The 13,384-nt window shown below is 40.2% G+C and overlaps 2 long non-coding RNA genes across 3 annotated transcripts in view; one reads left to right on the top strand and one right to left on the bottom strand.

The window, feature by feature from the left end:
* LOC307204452 overlaps positions 1–13,384 on the bottom strand; it is a 73,610-nt gene that overhangs the window by 29,749 nt on the left and 30,477 nt on the right. The gene's annotated exons all lie outside the window — the stretch shown is intronic.
* The window catches only part of LOC307204257, a 52,533-nt gene continuing 48,390 nt past the window's right edge, over positions 9,242–13,384 (top strand). For both annotated transcript variants that reach the window (XR_013833550.1, XR_013833551.1), the window contains exons 1-2: positions 9,242–9,280; positions 13,263–13,371. This is a non-coding gene — a long non-coding RNA (uncharacterized lncRNA). The remainder of the gene's footprint in view (positions 9,281–13,262; positions 13,372–13,384) is intronic.

Raw genomic sequence — 13,384 nt, 5'->3', positions numbered from 1 at the left:
AATAAAAAACAGTGTATATCTATGCATATCTATCCAAGAGTTCAAATGAGACTTACTCCCAAGTTAATGTGCTGTGAAAAATCAGCTAAATGAATTGGAGTAGCAGCCTCCTTCTTGCCAGCCCTACAAGTCAGTAAAAGTAAGAAAAGAAAGGAGAATATTTTTATAAATATTTATTATCCATAAAGGGAATATTTGCATTAGTTAATACATTGTTATCCCTTTGGATCTACACTGCATCTTTATATTTTTGTATTGCTGGGCTGTGGCGCTTTTTGGTTTACATTTTTTATTCTTTTCTTTCTTTCTTTTTGTTATGTTTGTACTTTTTCAATTAAAAAAAAAAAAGAACGGGGAGGGGAGAGGGGGGCAGGTCTGTTTCCCTTGGCTCAGCTTGCTGGTTCTTCCCTCTATGATACTATTATATCACTTTGACCCATCATCAGTTCTTTCAGTTCTTGTCAATTTTTGAATGACAGAATGGTGTAAAAAATACAAAAGCAAGCAAATCCAACTCAATGACCAGGGAATGTGTGTGTGTGTGTGTGTGTGTGTGTGTGTTTAAAAATGGCATGTGCAATGCCTTAAGAGGCAAACTTCCATCAATGGAAGCCCTACAATAATGTCTCCAGTTGAAGCTGGCATTCAGAATCAAGTGTATTCTTCTGATCTAGCCTGTTCTTGTGGGCACTCCATGTCCGAGTGTCTTAATGCCCACTGTTATGTACTGAAGTTCTCACCCTGGGCCAGCAGGGGGATACTGTAGATAATTATGCAAATGAAGCATCGAAAGTGACGTTCAGTGATTGGATAGTTTTAGAAAGTTGCAACAGTTACATTGTTCTGGAGCTCTATATAAGCAGGCTGACTGAGCTCTTCAGTTCAGTTCTGTTCTGGCCTTTGAATAAACAAGAGCTGTTTGAAGAATCGCTGTGTCGTCTGATATGTTCACCCACAACTTAACACCCACAGCTGTTTCACTTAATGGGAACAATATCTAAAGTATCAGTTTTATTTAATTGAATGGGAAACTCCCATAAGAGTGCTGTGAGTACGTGGCAGAATTAGGCGCAGCTCTACCATTAGACAGCTAACTTGGGTGCCATGAAAGAAGAGCAAATGGTTGATTTTGTTGTTGTTTGTTGTTCTATTTTTACTGTATGGGAGTTGGGAAGTATATGTAGGATTTTTCTGCCTCAGGGGAGAAAATAACTTGGCTAACTTTGAGCACTTCTTGAGAGGCAAAGGAAGAGACATTTGTTGCTTGACCTCAGGCAGTAAAATGTCTCCAGCTGCCCTATAGCTAAGCATTGGTGAAAAGCAGCAGATCTGGGTATTGAACAAAGTACTCTATGCATGTCTTAAAATACAATTAATTCTCTCTGCCAAGGAGGATTCCACTGCTGATGATCCATTGGAAACACTCCTGATCAATATTGACCAATTTACATGGAAATCTATAAGCAAAAGACTGACTTATAAAGCAAAAATGAACTTCCTTTAATATATAACTCTATCCAATATTTGATCTTAAATTAGTTCTAAATTCTCAGCAAATTAGAAGATTACATCCACATTAATCCAAATTAAGTCATCATGATTAATGAAATTTCAAATACCAATAGAATTAACTATAATTAGTAACTTTTGTAAAGCGTTGCTGAATTAAATCTCTTGGGCAATAGATTTCCCACCCCGACCCCAGCATTGACAGTAAATTCAGTACATATTTAATTATATGGAAAAAGTAATAAGTATGCTATACACACTTTATAGGACTATCCAAGTATGCTAATGAAGCTGGGAAGAGTGTTTGGAAGTCAAGAAATTGGTTCAAGAATACTTGAAATGAGTGCATGTGGAATCTATCCCTAAGGTATCACAGTAGGTATGTGTAACGCCTAAAGCTATGGGTCACAGAGAAGTATAGCCACTCAATCTGCTGCTTCATGTATGCTGACATATAGTCCCCCCCCCCCATAATCTAGGATGCTAAATCATGCTATAATGAAGTACTGAATTACTGAGGCTTTTCCAATTTCCACCGAAATGGACTTTAATTCAAAACTATGCCCAGTTAATTAAACTTTCCCCATGATCTAATTTGCTCTAATTATTTCTATAAATTGAAATGAAACTGGGGTTGTATAAAATTACCCTAAATTGGAGCCAGTCTCCAGTTAGAGGAGAGTTTTTGAAAGAGGGGGAGAGAAGCTAAAATGAGTGAAAGAGCAGAAAGTGTGGGTACTCAACCGCATAATACTTGCTGATAGTTTGAACAAAGCTAAACAAAAAATTTAACTTTTATAACTTGAATTTGAAATTGTCCAATCTCATTCCATTTATTTATTTATTTGAATGGTTAGGTCTCCATACCTTGAGGGCTAGGTACAGGGAGTAATAAAATTAAAAAGCAAATGTAAAAGATTCCATTAAGCTTCAAATAAAATCTAATTAAGGAGATTAAAAATATAGCAAATGCTAACAACTTCAACACCAGCCGTGAAAGACCTGTTTTAGAAAGTGGTACGAGCACTGGCAGATTTCCAAGGAAAGAGAGAGCCATCATTGTGGTGAAGCCAAAAGGCTGCCTTCTTGTACACACTTACTTGGGAGAACGTCCATAGAACTCAGTGGGACTTACTTCTGAACAAACAAATATAGGATTTTTTCTCAGCAATATTTATACAATAAAATATTCAATACCGTGTATAACACAATAAACCAAACAAGAAAGGAGAACATTCAAGTAGCAGATTACTAAGGATAGCAGAACTTCATTTTAAAGAATGCTGGTTAGTTATCAATACAGTCTTCATAGAAGTCTGAGAAAACACAATGCTTCAAGGAACCTGCAAGGAGATGGAACACCATTTCCCCCAACAACATAGGGCCAAACTAGATTTATAAGAGAGACAGAGCTGTCACCTCTCCATTACTTTCTCACCATTCTACTCAGTCCCATTGTCTAAAGATTCATGAGACTACCACCTTGCTGAAGGTCAGCAGGTCAGATTTTAGTCAGTGTCTGGATGGAGGACCTCTTGGGCGCAATCTGTGAACCATTTTAGGTTCCATAATGGAAGAAAGATGGGACATCATTGAAAGGGAAACAATACAGTGGTACCTTGGGTTAAGTACTTAATTCGTTCCGGAGGTCCGTTCTTAACCTGAAACTGTTCTTAACCTGAAGCACCACTTTAGCTAATGGGGCCTCCTGCTGTCGCTGTGCCGCCGGAGCACGATTTCTGTTCTTATGCTGAAGCAAAGTTCTTAACCCGAGCTGCTATTTCTGGGTTAGTGGAGTCTGTAACCTGAAGCGTATGTAACCCGAGTTACTACTGTATAGGGAAAAAAGTAAAGTCTTACACACCAGCCTCTCACACCATCATCCAGTTTCCAGAATGTATTACTCTTCTGTTTCTAGATCTATGGAGACAAGTGTGTTGGTTATTGTTCTCTCTGTGTGTAAAAATCTTTTAAATAAAAACCTTTTTTCAAAAAAAGAAGAAGGGGGAAGGAGGAAGAATGCATTACCCTAATTTTACTCACTGCAATGAAGTTTTCAAGCACAATCTTAAGACCTTAGCTGGAGGCAAACAATTCAATCATTTGTGATTCTCTGGATTAATAGAAAATATGTTTCCTAAGCAACAAGATGCCATAACACATATTCATATGAATTACTGTAAAATAAAAGTACACAAAAAATTAAAAAACATATACTTCTTTGTCTCTTTATCTCACAGCACTCTTTGTCTCATGCTCACAATTGCTCTGCAAGACTACAGAATGCATGAGTATTTGAAAAAGTAAAAGAAAATAGGCTACCATGTGAATTTAAGAAACGCCCAAGTTCAGTCTGATGGCATAGCAAGAGTTTCAACATAACCTCCCTGGCCTTCCTTTTCCACTGATTCCAACCTTGACCCAAAGGGACTCTATCCCTTGGGACTGAGGGATATGTTATTGCTTGTTATTTCATTACAAGGTTCCTGCTGAGTAGAGACAGCCAAGCGGATTAATTAAATTAAGTGTGCCTTGTAATAGAGGTTTGAAGCCTATTGGAGGGAGTGTGACTTGCAGTTTATTGGTGTGAATTGATACTGACAGACATATGTCATTGTGTTCAAAATGTACTATATTTAAATGCATGCACTTTCTTGGCTCATGCAATCCCACTGGATATTATTTTTGTTGAACCAGAATAATTGCAGCATAAATGTATAATCTAAATGATATGGATTTACTTTGTCCCTCCCTCACTGAAAGTGATGGATTGAGACAAACAGTGGCTTCCAAATATAGTTTTGAGAGGTGCCTGTCCTTGTACCAGCCAATCAATGAACACATTCTTTCAAAGTGAGCAACTATGCACAGTTGCACTTTGATGACCAACATATACCTGAAGTCCTGTAGCAAATCTTCTGATTTAATAGTATACGCTTCCAAACCATAGAAGGGCAATCATTATTTATTTATTTATTTATCAAAGGAATGTGTATACCACATTTTATTTTTGAGAATAAAACCAACTCAATAACACAAAATAAAATATCAGTCAAAATAAAATAATGTTAAAATATCAGTCACGGTAACCAGGAATGGCAGGAATTGGTATTAATGGTTGGGGAAATTCCTGGGTAAAGAGATATTTTTTCAACTGTTATGGAAGCAACCAAATTCACGCACATATGAAGATTGCTAGCCTAGGCTCTTCTTTCTCACCTTCTTCCCTAAACTGCCTTGGCCCTGTATACCTGAAGGAGCGTCTCCACCCCCATCGTTCAGCCCAGACACTGAGATCCAGTGCCGAGGGCCTTCTGGCAGTTCCCTCACTGTGAGAGGTGAGGTTACAGGGAACCAGGCAGAGGGCCTTCTCAGTAGTGGCACCTGCCCTGTGGAACGCCCTCCCATCAGATGTCAAGGAAATAAGCAACTATTCTACTTTTAAAAGGCATCTGAAGGCAGCCCTGTTTAGGGAAGTTTTTAATGTTTAATGCTGTTTTGTGTTTTTAATATTTGATTGGGAGCCGCCCAGAGTAGCTGGGGAAACTGAACCAGATGGGCAGGGCATAAATAAATTATTATTATTATTATTATTATTATTATTATTCCTTCTTATTGCTCAGTTAATGCTTCACTACTTCCAACTGCCTTCCTTAGTCATAAAGAATAAGCTTATCAATGGCTACCAGCCATGATAGTTACCATATTTTTCTGTCTATAAGATGCCCCCATGTATAAGACGCCCCCTATTTTTGAGGACTCAGATTTAAGAAAATGGGGGGAGTCACTATCCGTGCATAAGACACCCCATAATTTTTGACATTCTTTTAAAGGGGGAAAAAACCTAGTCTTATACACGGAAAAATACGATATGTTCTACCTGCGCTGTTGGAAGGAATGTGCCTCTGAATATCACAATTTCTGGGAATCACAATTGGGGAGAGAAATAATAAGTAGCCTTGCTTACCTAATTGCCTATCAACCAGTTTATCACCCAAGACAGAAGGACATGTCCTCCAGACACCTATTTTATAGTCAAGACCAACAGTAAAGTGAAATTTTTCTGCATAAAATACCTCAACAAATAACCACCAGGTAGGCATGTCCTTCCAGGCACCCAATGTTTGGTCGGCTCTTGTCTAACTTTCAAAAGTCTTAAAGGAACTTGGAAACAGTAAAAGGTCAGAAAATGTCCTCATTACAAATAAATGGGCATCGTGTCACTACCAGTAACAGTTGCAGTTACAGAGTAACTACAGATAATTACAATCATTTAATTCAAAAGTCCCAAGTCACTTCATGCAGAACGCGAGTCATTTATCATTATTGACCTTAGTTGAAACAAATCTACCAAATCAATAAGGGTTTCAAATATCCATTAGAGGAGGCAGTGATTGGTTACAAATGATAAGCACTTCATATATATACCTATATTAATAGGGGGGAAGCTGTCCTGGATGTTTTGGATTAATGAAGAAGAGTTGGTTCTTGGTAGTGACAGTTAAATAAAATAGAGTTGACCTTAATTCTCCTGTAATTAACATTAAGAAAAACTGGTTGTTTTCAGTGAGTCCTATTAACTACTGAAACATAGGTAATTAAAAAACCCCCTATTGTGCGATATAAGTGAAAATTTAATACTTTACCCTTGTTCCAAACACAATGGTCTCAATCCAACAAGGGTAAATGGGTGTGGTGTGTGCTTCTCTATACAAGGCTGAAAAGTTCGACCCATGAGCCAGAGAGACAGCAGACCACATATTTAAAGGAAGCGAACGGGAAGTAGAGGATTCCGATTTCTCTCTCTCCAACAAAAATCATTAAAGGCAGTGTACTGTATCTAACTGGACGCAGGTGGCGCTGTGGGTTAAAGCCTCAGCGCCTAGGACTTGCCGATCGAAAGGTCGGCGGTTCGAATCCCTGCGGCGGGGTGCGCTCCCACTGCTCGGTCCCAGCGCCTGCCAACCTAGCAGTTCGAAAGCACCTCCGGGTGCAAGTAGATAAATAGGGACCACTTACCAGCGGGAAGGTAAACGGCGTTTCCGTGTGCGGCTCTGGCTCGCCAGAGCAGCGATGTCACGCTGGCCACGTGACCCGGAAGTGTCTCCGGACAGCGCTGGCCCCTGGCCTCTTAAGTGAGATGGGCGCACAACCCCAGAGTCTGTCAAGACTGGCCCGTACGGGCAGGGGTACCTTTACCTTTACCTTTACTGTATCTAACTGAGTCCCTTCCATTACAGAAATCTCTTCAACCCTGCAAAAACATCTGTGGATGTAGTTTCGCTGATTTCCACTGGAACATGATTGGAGGAACAGCATTGGATACAACCCAGTCTGACCAATGTTATACATGTCCTGTTCTAGAAGCTGCATTACAGATTTTAGGTCAGAAAACCCATATGCAGTTCCCATTTTTTAGTGGTGAATTTGATCTTGTCTTCTGGCTGGGAGACCATTGCTCTGACATCCTTGGTAGTCTTCTAGGACAAATTTTGAGCATTTCAGTAATAAAACCCCACTCATATTCTGATAGAATTTGATGCTACAGAGCAAGTCCTTTAGAAGCATTCAGAGCACTGTCTGTTTATCTGAGCTGAATCATTTTTGAGGATGCGGACAAGGTGCTTGCAGCGATGCAGTCAAGCACCTGTATTCTTCACTCTTGCTCAACTTGACTTCTTAGAGTTAGTCAAAGGATTGCCTGGGTAGGTCAAGGGAGTGATTAATGCTTCATTGGAGCATGAGAAGGCTAGATGAGGTCAAAAAGTTGGCTGAATCCTTCTGGGGCTGACTTTCTTGGGTTCAAGAGGTGAGGAGATAGCTTGCTCTGGACCAGGTTACAGAAGGAATAGGCCCATAGACTGGGGATACTAATGGATCCAATATTGCCTTTGGAGGCTCATGAAACTTCATTGGCTAGGAATGTCTGGCTAGGAATAACTGCCACTGATATACCAGCTATGACCCTTTCAAGAGATGATTCAGCCATTGTACTCCATGCTTTAGTAACTTCCAGACTGGCTTATTGTGACATGCTCTACATGGGTCTGCCCTCGAAGAAGACTCGGAAACTTCAACTGGTCCAAAATGCAGCATCCAGATTACTGGCTGGAGTTCCATTTAGAACTCACATAACCTCTATTTTAAAACAGCTGCATTGATTGCCAAGTTTGTTTCCAGCCTCAATTCAAGGTGCTCACATTAGTGTTTAAAGCCCTGTAAACAAATGAGGCCTCGTTTCATAAAGACTTCTGCTTGCCAGATGGAATAGTACTCCTTCTCTCTCCCTCTCCTGCTCTGCTCCCACCCCCCAGAAAACCCTGATCAATTTCAGTGGTGTGGGGGCATGCAGGACATGCTGAATATGGAAAGCTAAAAAGGAAAGAAAAAACTAACCTCTTTCTCTCCTTGGCCCCAATCTGTGGGCCCTGCTGTGCATCTGCATCTGGGTATCAGTTTCCTCCCCACCTGCATCCTGATAGCCAAATTGACAATGTCACAGTGGCACCTTCGCAGAAGTAGTTTGGGTAATCAAGCGCAAAACAGAGCAGCTCTCCTGCAACTTTGAAAACTTGTTATGCCAGCTACACCTGCTGAATTTCTCTTTTCTACACAACTGTTAAAAGGGAAGGAGGCATGTTGTCTTTTGCAACCATACAAATGGGGTCTTCAAAGCTTCAAGATAAGCTCCCTGTCATGCTAAAGAAGCACTGGGATTTTTATTTTTATTTTTAAAAAAGATTTGCAATTAAATGTTGACCAATCTCTGTTGCATATAATAAAACTGTTTAATAAAAACAAATCACTATCTTTTTGTCCTGATAGCTGCTTTCCCAGAAAATTTATTTTGTGGCCAGCCTTACTCCCCAGAGAGTGTGAAATGACATAGGATATTAAATACCAACACATGTATCACAGAAAATATAAATTTAATACTGTGATCGGTGTCTAAAATGGGAGGAACAGAAGGGAGGGGGCACTTGAGTATGTAAATAAAGCAGTATCACAATGCAACAGAACCTTTTCGGCAATGAGCTTTAATCCAAGCGGCTAGACGACAATACAATCTAAGTCCATATGACATAAATGTGATTGATGTCTTCCTCCTACAGCATGCCCTGGGAGCTCAGAAAGAGGCAGTAGTAATAGCAACACAACTCAATGGTAAATCACACCATTAGTAGTTAATAAATGCATGTATTTCTCAAGGCAGCCATGTAAAACCAGTACACAGCCTATTATTCCAATGCCTGTAAGCTTTAATTACAACCTTATTAAAGTACATTGTGCTAATGATTCTTTCAAATTCTCTGATTTTTTCCTACTGGCAATTCTATAAAAGGGAACCCTGGATTGCAAAGTTTGTGTTTTGAGCCAGGAGGTAAGTTACAAAGAAAAGCAGGGAAATCCAAAGAGTATTAAAATAATCTTAGTTTAAACATGACAGCACCCAAGTGGAAGTAACAAAACCATCCTTACTGATTCCTGTACTGTACATCTTCCCACTCTAAAGTTGCAATCCTAAACAAACTTACAGCCGTACCTTGGTTTTTGAATGGAATCCATTCCAGAAGTCCGTTCGATTCTGAAAACATTCGAAAACCAAGATGCGGCTTCTGATTGGCTGCAGGAGCCTCCTGCACTCAATTGGAAGCCGTGGAAGTAGTGTCGGACATTTGGGTTCCAAAGAACTTTCGCAAACCGGAACACTCACTTCTGGGTTTGCGGTGTTCATTCGAGTTGCAAGGCGTTTGACAACCAAGATAAGACTGTACTAAAGAGGAAAGCTCTTGAACACAACTGTAAACTTCTGATAAACAGATAGGGAGTAGTGGTCTATGTTGTGATGTAGCACCCTGCTTGTGGTTAACGCTTAGCTGGAATGAAATATTCAACGCAGCAATAGAGAAATTAAAATAATAATTTATTTGTCAGACAAATAAATGAGAGGCACAGTGGTATATGGTTACCAAGCTCTGGCCTGGCCTCCTGCCGTTATGGCCAGCACTTGTATTTCCTTAATCCAGCCCCCTTGCTCCTCCTGTGGCTGCCTCTGTCCAATCAGCCTGGTTGAAATTCCTATTGGCTGTTTGCTAGAACCAATCACAAAAGATACACCCATTTCCTCTTGCCCTTTTATGGGAAACAAAAAGCTATATATTCTTCTATCTATAAATGACAAATAAGTAGTAATATATCTTACATGTGTCTCAACAAGGAACCTTAATTACCAGCTCACCTCGCCCTATTGCCCTCCAAAACAAATGGTTTAATCTTAAATTTTTATCTTAAACAGATGTCAAGGATCTTGAGTTCACATCATCATTGAAAGATCTCCTTCTCTTGGAGGTCTTTTAAACAAAGGCCTGACAACCATATGTGTGCTCTAATGATGTTTCCTGCTTGGCAGGGGGGCTGGGCTGGTGGCTGATGGCCCCTGTGATCTCTTCCAACTATATGAAATAAGAATCTAGCATAAGGATTTAACATTTCTTAGCTTCTAATTCCTTTGCATAATTACATTTAAACCAATATATTTAATACATAACATAGATAGCTTTTTAGAAGAATAAACCTTTTCAAAGTAAAAAAGGAAGGAACAGTTTCCAGCCTCAAAATAAGACAGAAAGAAAACCTCTTCTCCAGCCAAGCCAGTTGCCTTTTTCACTGCTCTTGACCTTTCAACCTTAGGAAAATATGGCTCAAGTTTAATGGGAGGCACATGGTTTTATTTTACTATTTACCCACTCTTAATTATGTTTTTCTCTGCTTTTTTATCTTCTGTAATATGTAGGGTCATGTAACCTTGGCTGTCAGCCTGTAATTCCCTTTTTACGACTTTGAGAATTGTTTTCTGCTATAAATCAGGGGGCCCCCTTGTCCAGGAGAATAAACATCTTGCCAAGGTTCTTAGGCAGCTGGTCTTCTGCCTGGCATGAACATTTGAAAATCTTTAAGCTCATTTTGAAATACAGGCCCTGATCAAGCCTTAATAAAAATGCAGGCTATGATTAGATGCCTCAGTGGGGTAGGTCCATTAGGTTGGCAGAAGCTGGGACAAAGCAACAGGAGCTCACCGTGTCATGTGGATTCGAACTGCCAACCTTCCGATTGGCATGGCCAAGAGGCTCGGTGATTTAGACCACAGTGCCACCCACATCTCACACGGTGTTGAATTAGGGTTTTAAACCCCAAATAAACATGAGAGAAGAAGACATATGTAGGCTGCCCATATGCATCTCTTCCATCACTGCTCACCACCCAACAGCCCCCTTTGACATACCCAGATCACTCAGGGTGGACCTGATCTGGCCCAGGGTAATCTGGGGCTTCCTGAACCCATTCTAGCTAAACCCTGGGTCAAACCAAATTGGCCCAAATTGATTCAAGGCCCATTTGGAGTTACCACATAGTCTTACTAGAAAGTGTGGATCATTTTCACTGTATAGTTTAATCACTACTCGGTACTAGAATTAGTTGTATTTGGGTGGAGTTAGGGGTTTATTGTGTCTGTTCTATTTTTTGTGAAGAGACAGTAAAGTTACTGTCTACTGACAGTAGTGTCTTCTAAGACTTCCATGACAGAAATGCCATGTATATCTTTTTCAAAGATACATATATTGCAATTTCTTCATATATTTGTTCAGAGGGGACAAAAGGAGTAGAAGCAGTCCAAATAACTGCCAACAAAATAAGCCTAGACTGTGCATAGATGTTTAATTTCCCAGTGCCTATTTCTGACTCAAAAATAGTTTCCTCCTCAGCAGACGTTCCACCGATTTCTCCTTTCCACACTTACCTGTCTTAAAAATTTCTGCCGTGTCTCTGTACTATTGGCCCCTTTGCGCTCTCCTTAATAAAGGACTGTTATAATGTGTATCCCCTTTAGAATTAGTTTGACCAGTAGCAGAATGTTATGAATTTTGAAAATGCTGTCAGTTGGGATTGGTTGCATTTACCAATTTAAAATGAGTTTTGTTTCAAAGCACTTTGCCTGCCATCCAAGGTAATTGGAAAGCAAGTTTGAAAAATCTTCTAATGTGCTTTTTAAAATGGACCAAGGCTACAGAGGCAGCCTCTTAGACAAAATATAATTAATTTCTATCTGTCTAACCTGATCAGTGCAGGCTGACAGTCCCTCTGTATTCCTTATTTTTAATGTATGTGTATTTTTTTCCAATAGACTACATCTTCCTTTCATCTGCCTCTTTTCCTTCAGTAAATTGGCATTTTCTGTCTTCTAGGAATCTCATTACCATCTAGTGATTCTCCATTTCTTCATAATAAAGGTGCCCAACTTATGTGCCCAAAAGAAATGTAAATATGTATTTTTCTTTACCAAAGCTTTATTCCCCATGCCTTTTGTGAACTGATGACACATGCCATTAGTGTTCTGAAATCATTCTAAACACCCAATAAGAGAACAGTCTATCCCTCTTGTAAAAGTTTCTGCATATGCAGCACTCTGCTTTCAGTACTGAATACTCAACAGAATACTCATACATGAGTCTACATTCTCAGGAACTACATTACATACTTTTGGAGGGGTTACATTTCCTCATATGGATATTATTATTTGCCTGGGGTAAGGGGGGAAGGGTTAGGGACGCAGGTGGCGCTGTGGGTTAAAGCCTCAGCGCCTAGGACTTGCCGATCGAAAGGTCGGCGGTTCGAATCCCTGCGGTGGGGTGCGCTCCCGCTGCTCAGTCCCAGCGCCTGCCAACCTAGCAGTTCGAAAGCACCCCCGGGTGCAAGTAGATAAATAGGGACCGCTTACCAGCGGGAAGGTAAACAGCGTTTCTGTGTGCGGCTCTGGCTCGCCAGAGCAGCGATGTCACGCTGGCCACGTGACCCGGAAGTGTCTCCGGACAGCACTGGCCCCTGGCCTCTTAAGTGAGATGGGCGCACAACCCCAGAGTCTGTCAAGACTGGCCCGTACGGGCAGGGGTACCTTTACCTTTACTTAAGGGGGGAAGGGTCTCCCAAAAAGAGGACTTCGTTTAGTGAAGCCACGTGAAGGTTTCTCTCAGTATTTTAGAAAAGAAAACCAAGGTCCAACTGTGGTTGAACAGATTTGTCAATTTCAGCTTGTCTCAGTTTCTCATATTTTTCCAATCCGAAGTTCAAGTCTCCACATTTCTGTATCAGTTTGCAATTTTGGGGGGTGGGCCGGCAGGGGAATACCTTCTTAAAAATCCATCAGCATTTCAGTGCGCTTTTTTCATAATTTACACAGTTTGGGAAGCAATTCTTCCTTATACAATGACTTAATCTTTTTTCTAATATATGGATTTTTTACTTACTTATCAAACCTTTATTAGGCATTATGCAGGTAAAACCATAAAAGGAAAATAACATATAAAAGCCTTGAGATATATATAAAAAGGCAGGAGTTGGAGATTTTTTTATGCACGGTTTCCCCTAATAAACATATTTTTGTACACGCCTACTTGGTTGGAAAACTGCATCACAAAATTTGGAAAAATGAAGATATAAGAAGTTTGCATTAAAATGCAAAACAAATTTCACTTCTTCCCCATTGCTGGTCCAAATCACATGTGTATATGTGTGTATTTGTTTTAAAAAGTGTGATATTCATACTTTTTTAAAAAAAAAGGCTTAAGAACTCCATCCTCCCAAAGGTCACTGTTACCAACAGTCCTGTGAAAAAGAGAATCAACAGGAAGCAAGACAAACCACCATTACAACTATCTGCGGCTAACACCCCTTTCTTTCCTTCCCAAGGCTATCAGAACTTGTGCAAAAGAGAACCAGGGTCATCTTTTCTGGGAGTGGCTGTGTGATGCTACCCTGAAATACACCTGGACAAGTCACCAACAAGCTCCAGAAGGCCACTTCCAGGCAAATTGAGAAG

This window comes from Podarcis cretensis (genome assembly GCF_951804945.1).
Source record: "Podarcis cretensis genome assembly, chromosome: 1".
Classification (NCBI taxonomy): Eukaryota; Metazoa; Chordata; class Lepidosauria; order Squamata; family Lacertidae; genus Podarcis; species Podarcis cretensis.
Note: the sequence above shows the minus strand (reverse complement) of the source record. Positions and strands in the feature narration are given on the sequence as shown.